This window comes from Pteronotus mesoamericanus, unplaced genomic scaffold (assembly GCF_021234165.1).
Source record: "Pteronotus mesoamericanus isolate MK-2021 breed Mesoamerican mustached bat unplaced genomic scaffold, CSHL_Meso_final contig_25, whole genome shotgun sequence".
Taxonomy (NCBI): Eukaryota; Metazoa; Chordata; class Mammalia; order Chiroptera; family Mormoopidae; genus Pteronotus; species Pteronotus mesoamericanus.
Window position 1 is genome coordinate 21,798,216 of NW_026555105.1, and position 24,595 is coordinate 21,822,810.

General features: G+C 44.9%; 1 non-coding gene and 2 pseudogenes across 1 annotated transcript; 1 reads left to right on the forward strand and 2 right to left on the reverse strand.

Annotated features, from left to right (window-relative positions):
* Positions 1–1,325: 1,325 nt before the first annotated feature.
* LOC129070942 (signal-regulatory protein beta-1-like) lies at positions 1,326–16,336 on the reverse strand (annotated as a pseudogene).
* Positions 16,337–18,275: 1,939 nt separating this feature from the next.
* On the forward strand, positions 18,276–22,009 carry LOC129070944 (L-aminoadipate-semialdehyde dehydrogenase-phosphopantetheinyl transferase-like; annotated as a pseudogene).
* Positions 22,010–22,638: 629 nt separating this feature from the next.
* On the reverse strand, positions 22,639–22,745 carry LOC129071018 (U6 spliceosomal RNA). The gene has a single exon (XR_008529180.1). It is a non-coding gene; the product is annotated as a U6 spliceosomal RNA (small nuclear RNA).
* Between the last annotated feature and the right edge of the window lie 1,850 nt (positions 22,746–24,595).

Genomic DNA, 24,595 nt, shown 5'->3' on the forward strand with positions numbered 1-24,595 from the left:
TTTTTTATTTTTTGTTTATAAATATATAATCAATCATGAAACCACCACCCAGCACAGAAGCTAGAATCCTGATATTAACTTCCATCTACCTTATATACATACTCTTCTCATACCTTTTCTTTGCCCCACCATAGGAACTACTATTTTAAATCTTGGGTTCATTTTTCTGTTTTTTTTTAAGACATGGTTTTATCATATTTATATATAGTCCTAAAAATCGTCTGTTAGTTTTTTATAGCTTTTTAAAAAGAATATAATTATGTATGAAATCTTTGGGGGTTTATTCCTCCAATTTTTTTTGCTCAGATTTATTATTTATTCATATTACTGTATGTAGCTATAGTTAATTAAATGTTTTACTACAGTGTGACATTCCATTCTATGACTATGCTGAATTATTTGTCCATCATTCTGCAGATACACATTTAGATTGTTCTCAGGCTTTATTCATTTTAAACCATGCTACCATGTATAGATGTGTACATACCTCACGCTGCACATGTACAAGAATTTCTTTTGGACAAAACCTAAGAGTGGAAATGTTAGGTTATTGAGTATTTGAATGTTCAACTTAAAATTTTCCAAAGTAACTGCCAATTTATATGCCCACCAGTAGTGTAAGAAAGAGCTGTTGTTTCTTTATTTTTGCTATTTGCATAAGCACAAAATGGCATTTCAGTGTGATTTTGTTTGGCTTTTGCTGATTACGAATGAGAATGGTTGTCTAAGTGTTTTCTTTAATTTCACTTTAATGACGGGGCTGTAAAGGTTTTGTGGCAGAGCTTTGGTATCCACAGTGGAGTTCCCCAGGAGCCAGGGAGGGTCCCTTTGGAATGGCAGGTGTTTCTTCTGGGTGGGAGCCTGTCCTGTCTCTGCTGGGTTTCCTGTTCTTGTTGCATCCGAATGTCCACAGAAGCTTCTTTCCTGGGGAGGGCCTAACAGCCCACCTTTTCAGTCCTGACTTTTTCATCCAGGATTTTACCTCCTCTGGGGGCTGCAGGAGTCAGGAAGGGACAACCAGCACTGAACATGTCTCAAAAGGCTGATGAGTCAGAAGCTGGGGTAGCAGCTACAGGCATCATGGCAAGTGCTCCTCATGGATCATTCCTCCTGAATTAAACAAGAGGGGACTGAGGGTCTTTAGTCCCTGAGGAGAATTTGCAGTGCCTGTGATCTGCAGACAAACCAGGGAGCTGGGACGAAGCCCTTGTTATTTTAGACATCTCCTCAGACACTACCTCAAGAGTGTTCTTTCCACATTGACTCTTTTTTTTCCTTAAATGCTCCCCTGCCCAGACCAGGGCAGCCTGCATCTTTGTGCATCCTCATACTGGAGCTGTGAAGGGCAGAGGGGGGTAGGAGGGGTTAGGCTGCCCGCCTCCAGGACCCTCTGGAGTCCACATGTCTTTAAGGTAGAGGTGAATGGTAGTATTGCATACTTTTCCTCACAGTGCCAATCGCCATCAGCGCAGGGAACCCAACCCCCATCTGGGGCCCCTACATACCCGGAAGAGATGATGGAGAGTGCAAGTACAGTCGGGGGAAACAACTTCCAGGCAAGCAAGAGGAGGAGGATCCCCAAGGCAGAGTTGATGCCCTGGCTCCTGGGTGACAGAAAGATATCAGGATGAACCTGGCTTCCTGCTTATATCACCCAACCTCCAGGCAGGCTCAGCTCCACCCCAGACTCAGGTACCAAGACTACACCATGATCTCGGAGGGAGAAACCTCATCTCTCTGGGCCTTTATGGGATAGGAGGATGTTTTCCTATGTTGTAGTTCAGCTTTGTGAGGCACAATCACAGCATCATTGGTCTAGGGCTAATCCTTATCCCTTCTATGTGCTCCATCAGATCCCCGTAAGTTGTGAGGTTTTCACTCAAGTTGGTGGGGACAAGCGGTACTCTTTGCCTTGTGTGAGCTCCCGGGATTTCCGCCCCCACCCCTGAGTCCAGGTACATACACCCATGTACACATATGTCCTCATGTATACACAGTTTTAGTACTTAGGGGAATATTCCAGATCTTTGGAATCCTCTCTCTGTGAAGCTATCTTTTCTGGTACTTGACTGAAAACTCTCACCACTCACCTTTATTGGACTTCAAGCTCCTCTTATCAACTCAGTGTGATCTCTAGGCTCTGTCTGAGCTATCTCTTCCTGCGTGGTGATGTGGAAGCTTTCTCAGAGAGTAAGGTCGGGGCAACCTTGAGTCTTTGAGTGATAACCAAAGTTCTGAATGAAGCATTGAGTCATTCACTCAGCAAGTTTTTATTCAATATCTGGTTGGTTCCAGCCACTATTATAAACAGCAGAGATATAACAGTAAAAAAAGAGGCAACATCTTCATCCCCAAGAAGCTATCATGTATGTGAGTGGGCCCACATAATAAAGGGGGTGGGAATGCTAGGATTGGGTGGTGCTGTTATATAGGACAGCTAGGAACCTTTTACAAATAACATGATGTTTGGGTTGAGGCTTGGAAAAAAGTGAAAAAGTGAGCTATGCTGACATAAGGAGAAGAGGGTTCTAGAAAGAGAGAATAGCAAGGCCAAATTCCTGAGGGAGGACTGCGAAGGTCAGGGGCCCACTGTGCCCGGAGCCCAGTGTGGGAGTGGGAAAGTGGCCGGAGGTGAAGTCAGAGAGGTTGAGAGCCACTCAGCTCCGGGTTCCTAGGTTATCACAAGCTCCCCTTGGCTTCTCTTGGAGACAGGAAGGCACTGGCAGGTTTGGAAAGTGATGGGGCCCCTCTTATTCTGAGAATAGCCTGAGGTGCGTAAGGGTGGGAACAGGGATACCAGAGTTAGGAGACTATTGCAATAATTCACGTTGTAACCTGGAGGTGCCGGGATGTGATCAGATTCTGGGGCTGCCTGAATGTTGAGATGGTAAGATGTTGGCACATGACGTGGCTGTGGAGTATGAGAGAAGTGAGAATCAAGGATCATATCAATAGTTTTGGCATCTGGAGTTGACCGTCTTCAAGGTGGCTCCCAAGGATCCTGCCTCCTGAAACTTACATCCTTCTGCAATTTCTCTCCTTTATGTGTAGGCTGCACCTAGTGACTCAGTTGTAAATGACAAGGATACAGCAGAAGTCATAGAATGTCACTTCCAAAATTAGGTTTCAAAAGGACTGTGACTCTTATCTTGCTCATTCTATCTCATGCCCTCTTATTCTGAGGAAAATCAGCTGTCATGTTGTGAGCTGCCTTATGGAACTATCCATAGGACAGGGGACTGATGTCTTTTGTCAATGGCTAACAAGGATCTAAGTCCAGTCAACATCCATTGAAGTGAGCTTGGAAGCAGATCCTTAACCATAGTCAAGCTTTGAGTTGACAGTACCTCTGGCTGACACCCCGGCTGTAGCCTTTACGAGACCCTGAGCCCGAGGACCCAGATTCCTGGCCCAGATCAACTGTGAGAAAATAATTGTTTTAAGCCACTAAGTTATGCGATTATTTTTAAAGAATGTAGCAATAGAAAAGTAATTCAGCATGCTAGAGCATTTATACTCTAACAGCAGGGTTGGGAAGGATGTAGGGTGTTATGAAATCTCTTTCCATTTTACAGGAAAAACAAACCGAAGCTGATGTTCGAGTTTAGGCTGAGAGGGAGATGCACAGGGCGCGTGAGAAATTAGACACAAGAGTGGGATTGTTCTCCAAATCAGGGAGGTGTAGTGGGCCCCAACGGCTCCTGTTAGCTGCCCCAGGTCTTGTCCTGAGACCCCTCTTTGGGGGCTCTGTTGAGTGGAAAGAAGTGTGGGAGGCAGGTAGTCAGGGACTGGGGGCATGTGGAGGTCTTCCTACCTCCATTGCTCCTTGTCTCAGGCTAACTTCCTCCAGAAAAAAGGAGGTAGCAGAGACCGAAGTCCCTACAGTGCATGGAAGGGAGCAGCTCTGGGGATACGTGTCCATGCATTTGCTCAGCCAGTCAGTGCAGGTTTCCTGGGTGTCCACACAGGCTAGCACCCGTGCTAGGCCTGGGGAGGTGTGAGGAGTTGAGATTCAGCTCTGCGAGGTCAGACACAGCCCCTCGCTGGGCCCTAATCCCCTCTACTGCCTCGTGGACATGTTTTTGCAAACCTTTGATCATGCCCCATTTCCCTCTTTATCACACCTAAAATGGAGCTTCTTAGTGCATTCTAGGAAATTCCTGGGTAAGTAGGAGTTATGTGTCCCTCCCTTACCTGCAGATGACCTTGGGAACCATGTGACCATGGTGGGCCAGCTCCTCCTGAGCTTAACCCGCTCCCAGGCCATGCTGTGGTCACCACTTTCTTCACCTTTCTCAGCCTCCTCGTAGCCTGCAGTCAGGCAGTTTGCTTCCTGCACAGCGGAGGGTTGAGATCTCCATCACAGAAGCACTTTGTGGCCGAGGAAGAGGCCACAAAAGGAAGGTCGGCAGAAAGAGCCACCAGAGGGCGTGGGAGTCCATACTCCAGCCTCCACTTTCCCATCATTGGTGACAACTGGTCCTGCTGCCCCGTGCCTGTCTGGCATGGAAGCCTGAGGCAGGGGCCCAGACAAACACACGGACATCTGACACTGCTGGGCTGGGCTTATGTAGAAAACGGAGGGGCAGCCTCTGTCATTTAATTATCTCACACGACCTTATTAGTGCCTCGGCCTAGTCTTAGGAGACGGGTATTATTATGTTCATGTTGATGAGAAAATTGAGGTTCAGAGGTTTTGGGAAACTTTCCAGGGCCACAGAGTAGTGTGAGTCTAACCCATATTGTGAAATACTGTGCTTATCATTGCTTTCCCTCTAGATCAAGAAAGGACAAGACGTGCAGACATTCAGAGGTGCACTAGAATAACAACACATTATGGTACCACACAGTGTTTGTCTACACTGGTAGTAAGTGGAGTATAGACATATTCCTGTTGGGAGAGTTTCAAGACTTCCCTGCTCAGCAAGGACTGGGGCTCAGCAGAAAGTGTGGAAATACCAAAAAACTTTCCAGCAAGAAACCATTAAGATCATGTAAGGGGATATTGATCCCTGGCTTGGAAGGGATCTCAGACATTATCTAGTCCTCCCACTACCTGGTACCTGAAGCCCATTTGTGGATAAATGAGGTCTAAAGGGATGTGCATTAAGTCATGAGTAGAACAACTCTCTGGGGAGTTGGAGTGAATGTACTTGATTTCTAATACTTTGTCTTTGAGATTGTTTGAATTGTGTGTGTGTGTTTATGAGAGAAAAAGAGAAAGAAGGTTTTGCTTTTGGATTTAAAATTTCATAATTTTGAAAAGAGAGTTTTAAGGAAAGATGATGGTGCCTTCTTAAATTATGGAGGCCTTGCCATTGGCTACTTCTCAGACTTATCCAGAGGTCTGTGGAAACCAAAAACGTCGTTTTCGCTGTGACTGCATGCCGCCCATCTTGTTCTACCTGGCAGGTGTGCTCAGTGTCCTCTGTGAGGTCAGTGCTGTTCACCAGGATCAAGCTCTGCATGGCGTACAGTCCGTCACTGTTCATGGTGAAGGTCAGGGTCTTATTTATCTGGGAGACGTTTCCATTTTTCAGCCAGGTCAGCTGTATGCCCTGGGGGTAGAATGTCTTCATTTTGCAGGTGACATTGATTTTTTTCTTTTGGGATGGGTCGTTCAAAAGTGGACATGGTGAGTGGAACTGAAATAGCACAGGACAAAGCCTCAGACTCCATGAAACAGTTACATCCATCTTGCTTATTACTTAGTGGCCATTTACTTGGTGCTTACCCAGCATGTGGCAGTCCCTAGTACATAGTAGGTGCTCCATAGCTGGAAGATCCTATTATTTAGGCCTATTCCCTGAAGTAAATTTGGGGAGAACTGTTCTCCAAAACCAGGTAAAAGTCTGCACACATGTGGTGTCACCTACCTAGAACTGTCTTAAACAAATCAGCATTCTCTTGAAGAGGATAACGTAAGCTTAGGTGTTTCCCATCACAGGTGACATCAAAGTACAAGTGCTATAGATTAAGGGCCATGTCAGTGGTGCCAGAGATTTTGTAGGCATTGGTGTGCGTCATCTGGACCATGTGTGTCTTGAGGGATGAGGTTTTATTTTTATTTTTAAACCATGTCAGGATGATATTTTGGGGGAAGAAGCTGGAGGATACGCAGCTGAAATTCAGACTGCCCACTTAGGGCCCTCTCCAAGGGCCTATTCGTATAGGCAAAGAGGGTGGAGCTACAAGAAGGAAGAATAATAAACAATGAATGAGGGTGAGCCAGGCAGTATTGTATGTGCTTTATGTAATTTTAATTCTGACCACTCTATTCATTTTATAATTAAGAAAATGAAGGATGATGGGGGCAAGGACCATATTAGCAATTGGCAGAACCAGAATGATAATTCAGGCTTCTCTGACCACGTAATCTGTGCTCTTTCCTTAGGCCACGGTCTCTCTGTTCAGGGACCACATTCTTACATCTTTTTCCCTTTTGGCATTGGTTACTCCTACTGTTCACTCTCATTTAATAAAGTTTAGATAACTAGGAATAAAAGAGAACTTTCTTAACCTGATACTTATCTACCAAAATCCTAAAACAGCATATCATTTTTGATGGGTAACTTTACAAAAGTATACTTTAAAATCAGCACAATGGGACACACACTCTCACTGCATCTATTTAACAATGTACTAGAGATCCTGGTCAATGCAATGGGACAAAACAGCAAGGAATAAATAATAATTTGGCAGGAAAACTAATGTAATAGAAAATCTAAGTAAATCTGTTGACTAAAAGACTAAAGGATTAGAAAACCCACACATACATGGGAAATTGGGGGGTCAGTGACAAAAGTGAGTCAGGAAACATGTGGTGTTGGGGACAATGATCTTTTTATAAATGTCAGTGAACAAAGACATAAATATCTGATATTTAGTGCCTACTATACTCTAGGTGATTCTCATATCTTGATGCAGAAGATGCCATCCTCCTTTCTGTACATGGGTCCCCTTCCCTTCATCCCATTGGTGACTTTTATACAACTGGTGCCAGTACTATTGCTAAGAGTGTGTAATGAGACCCAGAACCAAGAAGGAAGATCTTGGGCCCTGACTGGGATACATGAGAAATGATGCAAAATTCCTTTCCAGGAACTTGAGATATAGATTTCCAGGTAAACCAACCTGAGAGTTCAGTGTCAGTCACTGCTGGAGATGTCATCACTCTGGGCTGCAACATGTCTGTTCTGTCCTCAGCAGGGCCCATCTTGTGGTACAAGAAGACTGGGACAGAATGACAATTAATCTATAGCTTCAATGGAAGATACCTTCCTTGAGCAACCCAAGTGGGAAAAACAATGGTGAACCAAACAGACTATTCCATCCACTCCTATTACTAACAACTTGACATGGGGTATATATCTGGGCCATGAATGGTGCATACAGTCTGATAAACTTCACCCCCTTGGTTTGCACAGCTAAATTTATAAAAATCTGCAACATGCACCAAAACATTACCACACACTGGATAATGTGACCCTTTGTTCACAAACAACCCTGCAGGCTAAGATTCTGCAGATGGCCCTTCCGATCAGTCATTTTACAGTGCTATGCCCAATATTGACTTTGGCCATGTTAGCAAGCCATGACCTTTCCTGATGGCCAAAAACATCAGGACTTAAACATAGGTCATGAACATTCCCAAATGAAAAGATATGGGGTAGGTAAAATGCAACTGCATGCTTGCACTGCACAGTTCAAACAATTGGAAAACCGAGACCTAGAAGGCTGACTAGCCTCTCCAAGGTTTAGGGACAAACCTGGGCTCAGGAACACATTAGGTCTATTATGATCTGTTTCCTAGACCATGAGTCATAAACACTTGGCAGCCCTATCTTACTTCTGGATTCAGAATGAAATATCAATGTGGATGTAGTTGTTCCCAAATGCCCAATATCTCCTGAGCCAAAACAAAGGGAATCCTTGAGCAGGCAGAATCTCTATAAGACTGATGACTCACTCCACTCACCCATTTCCAACTGGAATGTGATTGGAGCCAGGGAGCAAGTATCTAATGAGTCACCACAGTTCAGTCAGGGATGTCCTTTCCTGCGCTGAAAGACAATGAATAGGTGTGTTCTCTTCCTATGTCAGAGGGAGCTTCCAGGAATCATGAGATCAGAAGTATGGGTCTTGAGTGTCACGCACTTCCAGGTCTTGCTTGGTAAAGCCCTCCTGGAAGAGTTAAGTCATTTTCCTGGCACTTGACCTTTCTCTAGTCTGCACAGAGAGTACTGCTTCCAGCCCTGCTGTTCTCTTATTCTGAGGACACTCCATGTTTTTTTCTCCTCGCCACTCTGAGTGAATATCATGAAATACAGTGAGATGAGAGTGTCCCTCTGCTCTACCAGGACAACTGGTCTTCCCCAGTAATGCTTCCCTCAAGTCCAGCCACATTCCCTGGCATCCAACTGGTCATGGAGAAGTCACATATTTCTCTCAGGCCAAAAAATGTGAGCATGGCAGCTTGAGGTTGCTGTAATGAAACACCATAAATTGGGTGGGTTATACACAACAGAAACTTATTTCTTACAGTTCTGGAGGCTGGAAGTCTGAGATCAGGGTGCCATTGTTGTCTGGTTCTAGTGAGAATCCTCCTCTGGGTTGCAGACTTTGGATTTCTCCTTGCATTCTCACATGGTGGAAAGGGGGAGCCAGCTCTCTGGCCTCTTCATATAAGGAGACTAACTTTACTCATGAGGGCTCCACCCTCATGACCTAATTTTCTTTCAAAGATCCAATTTCCAGATATCATCACATTGGGGATTAGAGTTCAACATATGATTTCCAGAGGGACACAAATATCAGTCTGTAACAGATTTCCTTAGTTTTTACCTAATGTCTTTTTCTGTTCCAGGATTTCATCCAGGACACCACATTACATTTAGTCAGCATGTCTCCTTAGGCTCCTGTCAACTGTGACAGCTTCTCAGGCTTTCCTTGTTTTTGATGACCTTGACAATTTTGAGGAGCACTGGTCAGGTATAATATAGAATGTCCTTCTACTTCAATTTGTCTGATTTTTTTTTTTCAAAATTAGCCTCAGGTTATGGGTTTGGAGAAGGAAGGTTACAGAAGAAAAGTGGCATTTTCAACACAGTATATCAAGAGTACATGCTATTGACATATTTCATGATTGTTGATGCTGATGTATGACTTCTGATGAACTTTTGTTCACCTGGCTAAATTGTATTTGTCAGGTTTGCCCACAGTGAAGTTACTCTTTTTCGCCCTTTCCTTTCTGTTTTCTTTGGAAGGGAGTTGTCACGTGCAACCCACACTTCAGGAGTGGGGAGTTAGTCTTCCCCTCCTTTAGGACAGAGCAGCTACATAAATTGATACTTTCTTGCACAGGACTCATTTATTTCATGTTTGGGGTTGTAATCTGTCATAATCTATTTGGGATTATATAAAAAATATCACAGACGAGTTGGCTTATAAAAGACATAACTTATCACTCACAGTTCTGGAGGCTGGAAGTCTGAGATCAGCGTGGCAGCCTGGCTGAGGCAGGGCTCTTTTCTGGGTCACAGACTTCTCATTATATCCTCACATGGTAGAAGGGACCAGGGAGCTCGTTGGGACCTCTTTTATAAAAACACTAATCTCGTTCATAGGGCTCTATCTTCACGACCCACTCTCCTTCCAAAGGCCCCACCTTCTAATGCCATCCACATTAAGCCTTAGGGTTCTAATGTGAATGGTGGGGGGACACAAACATTTAGACCATAGCATATTCCAATAACACTTTATTTATTATGTTGCTCCAATTGTTCCAGCCTTAGCTTTGGGGGGGTCTTAATAAGCTCCCATTTCCCTTAACACACTTTAATTAGTTGGTTTTTGCTTTTTTGGTGTTTTTTTTCCATTTATTATTTTTCTGGAGAATGTTGAATTTTTGATGGGACTTTTTAAATACAAAGAAGAGAGCCATATTTAACAAAAGAGTTTAGGATACAAAAGCCAGGTGACTGAATTAAGAAGAATTTTATTTTGAAATCCATCATCTAGTAGAAACTACTGTCCTTAAAGAAGTATTCATTCATTTATGTTTTTTAAAAAACATGATGGCCTATTATATGGCAATCTGTATTCTGGAAACTGAGGATACAGACAGACAGTCCCTGCTCTGTTAGAACTGACATCCTATTTGTGGAAGAGACAAACACATACAGGCAGCTCTCATTTTGCATAGTGTTGGTATGCATACATTTCAGTTACTACAGTTTACTTAAATAACATCAGTCCCCCGACACACAGTTCCAATTTCAGTTACCACATTAAGTTTATCATGAGCAATTGCATCGAGTACACACTTTGCTGCTAGCTCTTCTTCAGTCCACAAATCACTATGTAGCCAACAACTGTTCATCATGATCAGTCACCTGTCAAGTCATTTCTCTGAAAGTCTGTAGTGATTGATCATTGTGATTCTGTTACTGAGTTTACACACAGACAACATCTTGTTGTGTTGTCTCCTTACCTCCCATGTGACATTTTAAAAAATGAATAATTAAAAGGTACTTGGCAACAGAGATAAAAGTGCAAGGGCGAAACAAAAGGTGCATTTGCTAAAAGTGAAATTCAAATTGAATGTAATGTAAGTGAAGTTAACACAGGAAATTTTTGACCATGGGAATGTTGACACTGATACTGTTGAGTTTGTGTGCAGCCAGAGGAACTTGGTGAAAAGAAAACTCACCACATAAAGGAGGAAAATGTAAAGTCCCAGAGGAAGTGGCACCACAAAGACTTCAAATTAATGGAACTTTTGTAAAGATTTCACAGCATTGAAAGCACAGGGATAAAATGTTGAAAGGTGGTCCAAACTTTCAAAGGAGCATGGTAGTTCATCAAAGCCCAAAACAGATGCTGTTATATTGTAAACTCTACAACAAGAAGGCAAGTGCTGTTCAAGCCAAAGCACTCACAGATCCTCCTAAATGAAAGTGAAAGTGGGAGGCAGGAGAGCCAGAGGAGATGTGATGGCAGAAGCAGAGCTCAGAGTGGGTGGGGCCTCAGCTGAGGAGGGCGGGCAGCCTCTAGGGCTGCAAAAGGCAAGGATGGGGATTCTCCCCTAGAGCCTCCAGGAGGAGCCCAGTCCTGCCAACCCACTGCAGACCTCTGACCTCTAGAGCACAAGATAATGAACTTGTGTTGTTTTAAGACACTAAATATCTTGTAATTTGTTTTAGTGGTCATAGAAACTTAATACAAAGAGACAAGGACATTTTAAAAGGACAGATGAGATTAGGCATGATTAAAAGTGCACAACTTCTCCCCTGGCTGGTGTGGCTCAGAGGATTGAGTGTCAGACTGCAACGCAAAGGGTCACTGGTTCGATTCTCAGTCAGGACACATGCCTGGATTGCAGGACAGGTCCCCAGTAGGGGGTACATGAGAGGCAACCACACATTGATGTTTCTCTCCCTCTCTTTCTCCCTCCCTTCCTCCTCCCTCCCTCCCTATAAACAAACAAATAATAAATAAATCTTTTCTTAAAAAAGTGCACAACTTCTGTAGGGAAAAGGGGGAAAAAAAAGAAGTCATTCTGTTTGGCAGTTGAGTGGCGAAGAGACAAAGGAAAAAGTAGGGGGCAGGCAGGAAATCTGGGGTCCTAAAAGGCAAAAGAGAACCAAAAAAATAAAAGAGTCAGGGAATCAAGAGGGCAGAGGAATGATTGGAAGTCACACTGACCTCCTCTCAGGACCAACCTGGAATTACAACTAAATTGTGGAGAAATCACCTGGAACAAAAAACTGAATAATAGCAAGAGAGGAGCCTTATAACCTCGGACAGTCAGAAGAATCAGCTTTAATACAACCTAACTGGTAAGGAGTGTGGTAGAGACTCCAGAAGGTCGGTGGGGCATCCACGGGCAGCAGTGCTGGAAGGATATTGAAATGGCCAGTTGGATCCCCCGAGAAGAGTGGGATCTAAACCGTAAGCCTGGATTTCCAGCCTACAGCACCAGAGCCCCAAAAGTACACAGATAACAGCCAGCTGCGAAAAACAGCAGGGTTGCTCTCTGCCAGAGACAGGTGGCTGGAGATGCAAAGAGCCATTTAAAGGGGCAATGCATAAATTTTTATTTGTAGCCACTTACCCTGGGCTTCGGCAAAGTGGTGGCAGAGTGGGCTAGAGATGCCTGAGGAGAGACTGGGGAAGGAGGCTTTGGGGAGAGAACTGAGAGAGCAGCTGGTGGGATCCTGGTGCTGACTCATCCCCCATTTGGCAGTAGCCATCTTGCTCAGGCAGAGATCACTTCCCTGAGTGGCAGTAGCATGAGAAGACCAAATAGTCCCACCCCCAGGAGGGCCTCGGCTCTGCCCTGTGGTATCTAAGCCGGCCTGTGGAGTGCAGAGTGGCAGTCACAGGTAGTAGATACCTGGCTAATGGGGGTGCAGAATGGTCTAGAGACACTTGAGGAGAGACGGGAGACAGAGGCTTGGGGAGAGTACAGAGAGAATAGTTGGCGGGATCTGAGTGCTGACTCCTCCCCCATATGACAGCAGCCATCTGGCTAAGGCAGGCCACTCCCCTGAGCAGCAGGGTGAGAAGACCTAATAACCCTGCCCCCAGGAGGGACTCTGCCCTGCCCTGTGGCGTCTCTAAGCTGGCCCACTGAGTGCAGTGATTAGATTAACAACTAAAGGAGACAGCCACAGACAGTACATTCCTGAAAGTCTCGAACAGACTGCCTAAGGTCAGAGTCAACCTCTGACATCGTTAGAGGGAAATCCAGAAAAAAACCCCAAAAAACAAACAACAAAACCCAGTGGTCTCCTACCATAGAAGTTCATATCACAAAGTCAGGAAATCAAGACAGATCAATTTAAGAGGAAGAAGCAAAAGAGAAGAGCCTCGCAAATAATGGGAAGACAAAGAAACACACCCCAGTCGAAGGGAAAGGAGGAATCTCCACAAAGAGAACTAAGTGAAACAGAGGCAAGTAAACTATCAGATATTAAGTTCAAAACAACAGTTCTAAGGAAGCTCAATGAGCTCAGCGAGCTCAGAGAGCTCAGAGAGAATTACCAAAAACCACAGGGAAACTATGAGGAACTTCTGCAAACTCTATCAGCATAAAAAAGGACATAGAAACTATCAATAAGAGACAAGAGGAAATGAAGAATACAATTTCTGAATAGAAGAACACAGTAGAAGGAAGCAAAAGAAGGCTAGAGGAAGCAGAAGATCGAATCAGCGAGCTGGAGGATAAGATAGAAAAAGGCAGGAAGAAAGAGCAAGAAAATGAAAAAGACTCAAAAAGAATGAAGAGGAGTTTAGGGAAATGCAGGACAACTTGAAATGTAATAATATCTGTATTACAGGGATACCATAAGGAGAAGAAGAGGAGAAAGGGATAGAAAACCTGTTTTAAAAAGTAATGATGGAAAACTTCCCTAATTGGAGGAGAGAAAAAGTCACACAAGTCCATGAGGCACAGAGGGTTCCATTTATGAGAAACACAATGAGGCCCACTCCAGGACACATCATCATTAAAATGGCAAATATCAAAGACAAACAGAATCCTAAAGGCAGCAAGGGAGAAACAGGCAGTGACATATAAGGGAGCCCTGATACAGCTAGCAGCTGACTTCTCAGCAGAAACACTGCAAGCCAGAAGGGACTGGCAAGAAATATTCCAAGTCATGAAAAGCAAAGGCCTGCAACCAAGACTGCTCTATCCAGCAAAGCTCTCAATTAAAATGGAAGGCGAAATAAGGACTTTCCTAGACAAAAGAGGGCTAAAAGAATACACCTCCACCAAAACAGCAATGCAAAATATGCTAAAGGAACTGCTTTAAGGTGAAGAAAAAGAGTCTATGAATACCCAGTTCCTTTCACAGTTGCCAATACTTGATATTACCAATATTTTTAATACTTAATAATCTGATTGTGGCAATGATGTATTATTAAATTTTTCCTTTATTATTTGTTGAAACTAAACCTGTTTTTATATTTTTCTTGCTTATTTCTATTTTTAAATGACTTTTTGGTATTCTTTATCCATTTATTGATTAAATGTTTGTAGAATTTTTTCCCTAAAACAAAAAACTATTAATCCTTTTTTAGATATGTTGCAAATACTTTTCTATTCTGTTACTTGTTCTTTAACTTTTTAATATGTATGTTAGTATATAGTCTTAAATGTTTAATATAGTCATATTGTAAATAGTTTATAGCTTCTGGTTTTGAATATGTTACTTCGGGGTAAGAAAAATATTAGTTTGAATTTTCTCCTAAAACTTCTTAGATTTTACATATTGATTTTAACTCACCTGAATATTTTTTGTATAATGTGTGAAATAGGGCTCTATATTTTATTTCAAGTAATAGTGCTCCATGCACCTTATTTGTTGAATAAGCCTTATTTTCCCCAGTGATTTGAAATATCAATTAATCATATATTACCTTATTAGACAGATATATATGTTTATCTCTAGAATGCTCATTTTATTTCATTGATCTACCTGATTATTTCTATGCTGGTGTCATGTTGGTTTAATTGCTAAGACTTTATAATGGATTTAAAATTTTTAATATTTTATAATGGATCTTGACATTAAAAAAGTAAATAAAATCAATCTACATGTAAAAAAAAAAAAAAAGAAAGAAGGAGCTCCTACCTTTTGTGACATCATGGATAGAACTGGAGAATATTACGCTAAGTCAAATAAGCCGGTCGGTGAAAGACAAATACCATATGATCTCACCTGCAAGTGGAATCTATTCAACAAACTAAACTAACAAACTACATAAACCACAGGCAAGGAAACATGGAGCAGACTGAAAGTGACCAGAGGGGAAGGGAAAGGAGGACAATGGTGGAAAGAAGGAGAAGGGACTAGATAAAGAGCATGTATGAATGACCCATGGACATGGACAACAGAGTGGGAATTGACTGTGGGAGAGGGGTGCAGGGTGGAGGAGGGAAAAGGGGGAAAAAACCGAGACAACTGTAATAGAATAAACATGATTTTTAAAAAAGTCAGAGAAATTAGAAACTTCCACCTATTATCGAAATGAACCAACCAACCTAAAACTTCATTAATGTATGTGGATTATTCTATACTGACAGAGAGGTCCAATAAGCTAGAAATATTGTAGAACACCCCAGTACCATAAACATGAACAAAAATATGTGCATCTTCACATCAGACCCTTTGGAGCCAGGACTGCAGCGGCCAGAGCCCTCAGATGCCAGCATTGAGGCATTTCAAGTGCAGAGGATCACATAGGCATCTTGCATTTTTTTCCAGTGCACCGACCTGGACAACTCCAAACCATTTTCAGCCTTAGGACATTAGCAAGCCTGCTAGGTCAGGCACACTGAGAACACCCAAAAGCAACAGTTCTGGTCTCAGCACCAGAGGGAGATAGAGATTCAAAAGCAAATTCAAGATGGTCCAGGTGGAGACTCATCTGTCTAGCTCTCGCCATTCTGTACAACTCTGACCTTTAGAAATAACACCAGATACAAGCATAGCTCCCCCCGCCCCCACACACACAGCAAGAGAGTCACCCAGGACACTGTGAGCCAAGCAGAAGGTGCTCGGAACTCAGGGATCTCTTTGCATATGAATGAAACCATTAAGCACAGTGCCCTGCACCCGAGCACTGGTAGCTGCTATTAGGGTAGTAAGAGTGAAATTACCAAGCACAAGCCAGGCATGCAGTTGAAGATAATAACTGTAGTAAAATAAATGAAACCACCAAGCACATAGCAGCTTGGCTTATAGTAGGTGCTTAGTAATTGGAATTGCCATTGTAAAAGAAACTACTGGAGCACAGTCTAGCTGATCACCTGGCAGCTGCCATTAAATAGAGGTTTTTTAAAGGGCAAATCCTTGTGCACGGTGATGGGAAGGACTGTCAGGAATTAGATTCCAGATGATTCCAGGTAATTCCAAGCCTGGAGCAAAGCGCAGGGGAGGAGTAGTCTTGGAGGTTAGGACCCAGGAGTGGGCTCAGGCTGGGTGTGAGGGACACCTACCTGGGATGATCTCAGACAGGTTGGCAGTCCCACAAAGAGGGTCCCCCCTGCAGGGTGTCATGGTCCACCTGGCAGATGACCTGGGAGCGGACATCCCCCGGGGCCAGCCGCACCAGCCGCACCCTGGCCGTGCTGGAGACGCTGTAGGAAGGGTTATCTCCCTCTGGGTCCACGGTGGTGTGGGGGCTCATTTCCATCTTTGAACCATCTCAGGATGCTGTTCCTGGGGGAGAAGCTGTGGGACTCTCAGGCGAAGCTCACTGTCTGCCCACGTGTGGCCCTCCTTGTGTGTTGACAGGAAAGACCACGTTCTTCTTGCTGACACATGTAAAGAATTACATATCAGCAAATCGTCCTTAAGAAGAAAACAGACTGGAGGTCTGCTAGGCAGGCATCTCGCAGATCCCAACACCATCTGCTGTGTCGCCGTGATTTCCAGTTCTTAATCCAAACCCACATGGCACCTTCTCACGGCCCACTGGCAAGAGTCCTTTTCTGCCTTTTCTTTCCCGCAGGGTCTTCTCATTGTTCCCCCATGGCCTGAGGTGAACCATCTCCAAGCTCTCACACTTGGGGCTCTGTAACGGGGGCGGAGGAGCCTCCAGCCCAGTTACATCCTGAGTTAAACTTCTGCAAACATTCCTGGTTAGCCTTGTTGATATGCAAAATGGCCATCTTTGCATATGAGGAATGGAGCTGTCCAGTTGTTACTGACATGCAAAGTAACTCTCAGCGGCCCTGCTCCAGGTCTCCCTTCCCCACAGCAGCCTGCCTGGGGGGTGGTAAGAATACCCTATATTTTTCTTGGATGCCCCAATTCCTGGACCCCATTACAAATCTCCTTTGTGGGGGCTGCCTAGCTGTACCCTCTTACACGGGGTGGGGGGGCAATACCACAGGACAGAGGGTTTGGCTTTAAAAGGAGCATAATGAACAATGAACATGATTTTGATCGTCAACACCAATGACAAGCATGTGAATCTGTAAGAATCCTTCTCATATATTGTTTTTTACCCTTCTAAAAATGCCGGGAGGGTGTGTCATCGTCCTCATCTTACAGAGCAGGACTCTCAGGCCCCCAGAGGGGACCTCTGCGTGAGGGGCAGGGCCCACAAGCAGCTCCAGCCCTGAGTGCAAAGTGCACCTGCTTTCCTCCCCCGGTGATTTCCCAGCAGCCTGAGCTCAGGAACAAGGTTACTGAGCGGACTCCCTCTTAGTGTTAACTCTCCTCACTGGCCTCCCCCGGGAACCTTCCCAGCTTCCCCGACAGTGGGGCAGAGTAAACGCAGGGGAAGCGGTGGGTACGGGACCCCCATGACAGTGGAACCAGCCTGGCAGCCGAGGAGAGGGGCGTTCGGGCACATCCCTGTCCCACCGGTGAAAGGGGACGGCAGCCATTTCCCCCTCCCCGGCTGCAGGGAGGGTGAGGTCAGGCAACGGGGGCTGTTTGGCTTCGCGTAAAATAGAAGATGCTTCACAAAAATAAACACAAATCTATCTTGAACCTGGACTGAATTTATATCCAGAGCTCCCCCTGCAGGTCTTTATGAGTTTATTCCATAGTTTCATCCTTTCCACACATATTCTAGCAGGGTCTAATCTGTGCCAAACCTGGAGTTTGAAAAGGAGAGGGTGACGGGATGTTTTTCTAAGTCTTGGTTCTTCTCTTTGCATAGTTTAGGGTTGAAAACAAAGATCACTGAGGGCTGAGGAAGACAAAGGTGTTTAATTTCTTAATCATTAGTAGATAAGAAGGGACACAGGCACTTGCTGCAGGTGGGGACATTGAGGCCCAGCAGTGGGAAATGGTTCACAATTTTGAAATAACACCCGATTGGGGGTGCTAGCAACTCTGTGGCGGGTGATTCAGACAGAGCACCTCAGATCCTTTCCACTTTCTTAAAAGGAGTCCATGATAATCACCATTTTACAGATGAGAAAAATGTGGCTGAAAGAAATGAACAGATTGTCACCTCAGTCCCCACTGTGTCTCAGGGTATTGCCTGTGGCCCCCAAGCTTCATGTCCATCAAAAGAACAAAGGCCCCACCTTCACGGGTCTGACACTGACCACAGCTCTCCCCTTTTCCCTATTAGATTTTTGCCTTCAGGTAATTACAGTGAGAAGTCAGTTCGTGGTGACTCTGTGGCAATAATCAGAAGGCATGGGCACCTGCCAACTGGGTCTAGGAAATTACCCTTGCTCATTTGGGGCCCGGTATCCTCTAGGAAATGTCTCCCTCCTCATCCTCTCTACAGATCCGGGAATGGTGCACTCGGTGCTGCTGGGGGTGCAGTGGCCCCTCTCTGCTCTGTCCGGGCCACTGTCCCCAAGGTGCTTCCGCAGGCTGGTCGGTGAAGGAATAACCCCACAACAATGGGGGACAAGCCCCCTGAATGCTTCTCTATGCTGAGCCACGTCATTAGGAGCAGGGTCAGCACATCATGAGATATTTGGGTACCTTTCTGATCTGGGTTTAAAGCTAGACCTGCCTCTTTCACAGGACCTTTTTAAAAAAGTGCTTACTGTTGAAGAACAGAATAACACAAGATTTTAAAGAAGAGGGCTGGAGCTTTACTCTACACCTTGAAAAGCACAGTGGGGTGTTGCAGAGAGCAGAGGCTATTTATTCAGGCTGTTTGAGGTTCAAGTCTTGGTTCTACTTCCTGCTCAGGTGGTCCCCTCTCTGAGCAACGGTGTCCTCATCTGTCCAAGAGGCAACAGACGGCCCATCCCTCACAGCACTGGTTATAAAAATAAATACCACGATGAAGATATAGCTTCTGACACACTGCTGCTCCCCAACCCTCCCCGCTGCCTGCTTTCTCGTCCAGGGCGTCCTCTGAGCAGGCAGCTTGGGGAAGAGGAACGAGCGCTCTGCCAGGAGGCAGCAGACTGGGATGGAGCTGCTTACTACCTGTGATTGTTTAGGCAAGGGACACACCATTGGAAATTTTGTAATACCTGCAAATTCGGGATAAAGTCTCCTTCTCTGCTATTTCCAAGGGTTGTGGAGACTCCATTGCTACCACATGTAGGAGAAAAAATTGGCAATATTCACACAAATTAAAATGCATGTACCTTCTGGCATAGCAATGCCACTTCCAGTGGATGTCTCCCTCTTGAGCAAGTGACACGTTGACAAGGTTATCCCCTGCATCACTGTTTTAATAGCCAGAGGTGGGGAAGAACTTATATCCATCTACAGACTGTCAATGAACGACGCTGTCTCCATACCTGGAGAGCTGATATGGATTCTTGATTTGGGGTGATGAAGCTGAAGCTTGGGAGAGGTTCACAAACCTTGGCTGGGCCTGAGGGTCTAAATGGGAAGGGCATTTGAACCTTTGGGAAAATGATGAAAAGGGAGAAATATTGGCTTCATGTTCAATGTTTTGCTGCAATGAGCTTTATTTCAGAGCTTACATTCACCAGGTTCTTTGATGGAAAGGGGATCTATCTCTGGGAAAGGAAAAACCCGGCCTAGAATTAGATTGGGTTTTGGAACCATCTGTTCACTCACTGGCCATGTGATCTTGGGCAAAGCCCTTGTCACCTTTTGACCTCAGGCTTCCATTTATACATGGGGGTTGGGTTGGATGGTCTAAAGCTCCTTTGTGGGCTGACATTCCAGGATTCAGGATCCTGAGGGGCAGAAAACCCTAAATGAGTGCTTGTTGCCTCAGTCGGGTGACACCTACGTCACATACATGGGGTGCCTCTTCTGTGGCTGAGCGACATTCTGAGATGACTCAGCTCTGCTCAGAGGCTTCAGTGACAGCGTGACTGGGTCCCTGAAATAAAGGGGATTTATTAGACCAACCCCACAGTGAACGTCCACCGTCTGGGCACCCCCTCCCAGCAGGGCTGTTGGAGTAAACAGGGTCTATGCCTCTTACGGATTCCTTCTCATGTGATGATTCCAAGGAGAAAATAAAGAAACATGTTTTCCCCTCCCTGCTCTGCATGAATTTCTCCCAAAGGAAAGGAAGAGAACGGAGCTTCGTGGGAGAAGGGCCTTTCCCTGCTCAGTTCACGGCGGCTCCCACGGCACCCAGAGCAGGGCCTGGCTCACAGCAGGTGCTCAGCGACTGTCAGTAAGGGGTGGGGAGGGACTCGGCCACACTGAGAGGAGCTCTCTCTGCGCGGGCAGGGGTCAGGTCTGACCTTGTGACGGGCAAGTCACTCCGACCTTCAGCTTCTCATCTCTGGAACTACAGGGCTGGACAGGATTGGAAAAGACAAGCTAGGGAGCCAGGCAAACCGGGCTCCAGACACTTCCCACCATTTACCAGCCGTGTGGCCTGAGCAGACAGCATGAGCTCTCCAGGCCTCACTTCCCTGACCTGCAGAAGGGGTCAAATCAACCAGGAATGAGATCATGATTATTAGCACCCACCCCCACACCTCATTCCTAGTTGTTGCTCAAAATGTGGAAGTTGTTATTATGGACTTGCTGTCACACACCAGGGAAAAGGATCCTACTCTGTACTCACCACTCATGGTGAGCTGAGTGCCTGCCCCAGACTTGAACTCTGTGTTGCCAGTGTCCTCTTTGCAGAACTTCACACAGTAGTAGGTCCCGGCGTCTGCTGGGGAGATGTTACTGATGCGGAGGGAAAAGTCCGTGTTGTCTTTCCTTGTGGTGTCTGCAACGGTTGTTACTTGGGGGATGTGGCCTCCTTAGCAACTGTAGATTAACTTCCGGCCTGGCCCTGTCCCTCGGAACCACTGTGTGGGCCCCACGGGGATAGCAGAGGTCACGGTGCAGCTCAGGGTGGCCGTCTCTCCGGCTACCACCGACACTGACTCGTCAGGCTGAATCACCTGCAGCTCCTCACCTGCCCCTCTTGCAGGAAAGCACAAAGCAGTGGTTTATTCTTCCCTGTGTGACCCTGTAGGTTTTGTGAGGTCTTTATCAACAACAGCTTTTACTGAGTGCACACCCTGAATGTGCGTCAGCTCAGCACAGTGCCTGCGTCACACATGGAACGCTCACAGCAAGCTGGTCATGTCATATGCTATTACAAATGAGGACATAGAGGTACATAGAAGTAAACTGTTGTGATGGAGAGGAGGTTTAAGTTTTCCTGCCAAGCGGGTCTGCTCGGTGCCACAATTGGAGGGCGTGCACTTGGCCTTGTCCTGGGCCGCTCGGCTGCCCAGCTGAGCCGCGTGGCTGCTGGTGTGACCGATTCAGCCTGAGAAGAAGGAGCGCGTCAGCCAGTCTGTCTGTGCCCAGGACCATAGGCAGCCAAGGCTGGTCTTCTGATGATGAGGAGATTAGTTGCAGAGAATTTGAATGTCTCTTAGAATAATTGTTTGCATAGAACTGCAAAAGTGAAAGCAGTTCTTACAAAAGATTCCGTACACCTTTACCTCAATTTCAGCTGCAACATCTCTCATTGAAGGGGCTGTGCTGCCCTCGCTGCTGAACCTGAGCTACAAGTTCGAACTGACACAGTGGACACTAGTTTTCCAGGCTGTGGTTCAATTTGGGAATGCCTTCATAGTATGAACAGAAAGTTTACCCACCAAGAATGGAAGACAATCAGAAGCTTTGAAGACGAGGGCACTCGGCGGCTATATGTTACCAGAATTGGGCACCAAAAGAAGCCCTCACGAACGTCATAGGTGTGGGACTAGGATTTGATGGCAATGGCTTGATCCGCTACGTCCCCATGAAACCCGCATCTAGGGCAGGTTTATAAGGGAAACACATTTGTTTCCGGGTGAAGAGAAGAAAAAAAAGAATGGTCGTTTGAGGAACACAAAATAGAGGAGCAGCAGTTTGCTGCAGTGGCTCTGAGCAAACCTGATGGCTGTAGACACCAGGATGTTTGGTCTGCAGATGAGTCTCAACCCTCCCAGACAGTTTACTGTTCTGACCTACAAGGACTTACACCGTCTGCTGTTCCTATGGCCCCTGAAGAGCCCTCATTTGGGGACTGTTTTTGCCACGCAGAAAAAATCCTGATACAAAATGGTACAAAGTCATGATATGATAAGAAAGGGAAATGAAACCTTTTGTGATATTCTATATGCACTAAACAGTTTGTAAAAGAAAAGCACAACTTTTCCAATTAAAAGACCATACACACCCACTAGAGGTAGCTTTCTAGATTGCACATTTACCTTTTCTTCCCCTTCAGTTTGCAGTGAATTGACAGAAGAAATCGAAAAGTGTGGCACAATCTTTTTTTCTTTTGTATTATTTTTTCATGCCATCTTCCTCTGACAAATTGTTTATATTTTTGAGTGCATGATGTTGTGATTTAGGTAAGAAATATATATTTTGTGGTAGTATTTTTCTAGCTCCAGGTTACTAAAACCCTTGGAATTCCCCAAGTGATTAGAGCATCTTTTGTTACTTCTTTTTTTATTGTTGTTCAATGACAGCCGTCCCTATTCCCCCCGTTACCCTCCTCCTGCCCTACCCACCCCACCTCCCACATTCAGTCCTCCCTCCACCCGTCGTCTAAGTCCACAGGTCGTTTCTACATGTTCTTGATGACCGTTCCCCTTCTTTATCCAGTTATCCACCCGCCCCCTCTCCTCTGGTGACTGTCACTTTGTTCTTTATGTCCCTGTCTCTGGTTCTATTTTGCTCGCTCCTTTGTTTAGTTGATAAAAACATGGAACGCTTCATGAATACGCATGTCATGCTTGCGCAGGGGCCATGCTAACCTTCTCTGTACTGTCCCAGTTTTAGCTTCTGTGCTGCTGAAGTGAGCACGTGTGGCACAATCTTAAGTGACACAGGCATAATCGTTTTGTTGTACTTTGCTTTTGCGCTTCACAGGCGCTGCATTTTTTTGCAAATGGAAGGCAAGGAGGCCCTCCACCAGCAAGAAGATTATGTCGCCCTTTACTGTGGAGGTCTGGAGCTGAACCCGGACTATCTGTGCGGCCTGCCTGCACGTGCTTGGGGAAAAAACAGAAAATGCAAATACGCCATTGGGAGACATTTAAATTTCTGTGTTTCTGACATAACTATATCAGAGATAACTATTTCTCAAACCTTCTTCTTGGCAAATAAATCCATATTGGTTTTGAATCAAAAATGGGAACATACTGTTTTGTAATTTTTTTTCTTATCTGCACATTTCCTGTTCATAAATACTTCTGTGGCGTAACTTTCCCAGGCTCTAATGTATTCTATCGTATGCCTAATACCAGTTAGGATGCTTTTGACCAGAGGTAAGTGTCCAATATAATTGACTTAAGTCACCTAGGACATTTATTATGTCACACAACAGGCAGCTCAGAGGTGTCATTACAGGGACTGTTTTGCCTCAGTGCCAGTTTGTTTGGCCTTAGACTTGTCTCTTGGTCCTGAGAGCTGCTGCTATAACTTCAGCTTCATATCATCATAGAATTGGGACTAAAAGTCAGGAAAGGCTGTTTGTCCTCTCACATCTCAGTTCTGTCAGTGAGGAGTGCATTTCCCATGGGTCCCCAGAAGATTCTCCTCAGTTTTCCTGGATTCAGGTCAGCTCACTGAGAAATCAGTCAGTAGATTCTATGGGAAGTAGACGCTGGGGAAGGAAGAAGCTAATGGAGGGGGGAGAATGGCATCGAGGGGGAGCCCACGGCCTGCCTACAGGGACGTGTACCAGGATTTACTCACAAATGCCCTTTCTCAGACATTTTGATCATTACAGACTTCACTGTAAGCAGTGGTGCAGGGAAATCCTTGCAACCACTTTGAGGTAAATGTTTATGTCTTAGAGAAAGCTTCGGGAAGTGGAATAATTGGTTCAAAGGAATTAAACATTTTTAGAGTTTTGATAAGTATTGCCAAGAGGCTGTCCAAGTAGACTGGGCAACTTACCCTTCTGGTTTGTTCTATATGTGTGACCACCCTTTTTCCCGGCACCTGCATACTCCGTGGTAAACTGTAGAAAATATCTTTTAAAAAAAAAATTAATCTTTGACAATGTAAGTGAAAAATTGTACCTTAGCTTTTAAATTTTTATTTCTCCATGAGAAATAAGGTTGATATATCAGTGTTGTTATTGGCTGTTTGTATTCCTTCTTTTAACAAACTTGCTGTTCATTGCTTTTGGCTGTTACTATTTTAGTAAATAGGACCTAATTTAAAGTGGGAACATAATATATAAAAAGCCAAGTCCATCATATTGATGAAAGAATCTGTTATATGTTTGTAATGGACTTATTGGGGAGTTAGTCCTGTTATTGTTTAATGTGAAGAAGTGAAATAATTTGATATTTTTCCATCAGTAAATGGGATGTTGTGTGTAATTGTATAAGATTAGATCTTTGCTTAGTAAAGAAATTTGAATGACAACTTCTGGTCAAGATGGTGGCATAGGTAAACAGGAATTGGCTCCTTGCACAACCATATCAAAATTACAACTAAACTACAGAACAACCCTCTCAGCACATTCATAAATAGAGTTGACTAGAAGTTCAACAACTATGGAACTAAAGAAACCTCATCCATCCAGACTGGTAGGAGACGCAGGGACGCAGAACAGGCTCATCTCATACCCGTGGGTGATGGATAAAAATTCTAGGGGAGAGGGTGTGAAGAGTTGTGGTCTCAGTGGCGGTATAGGCAGG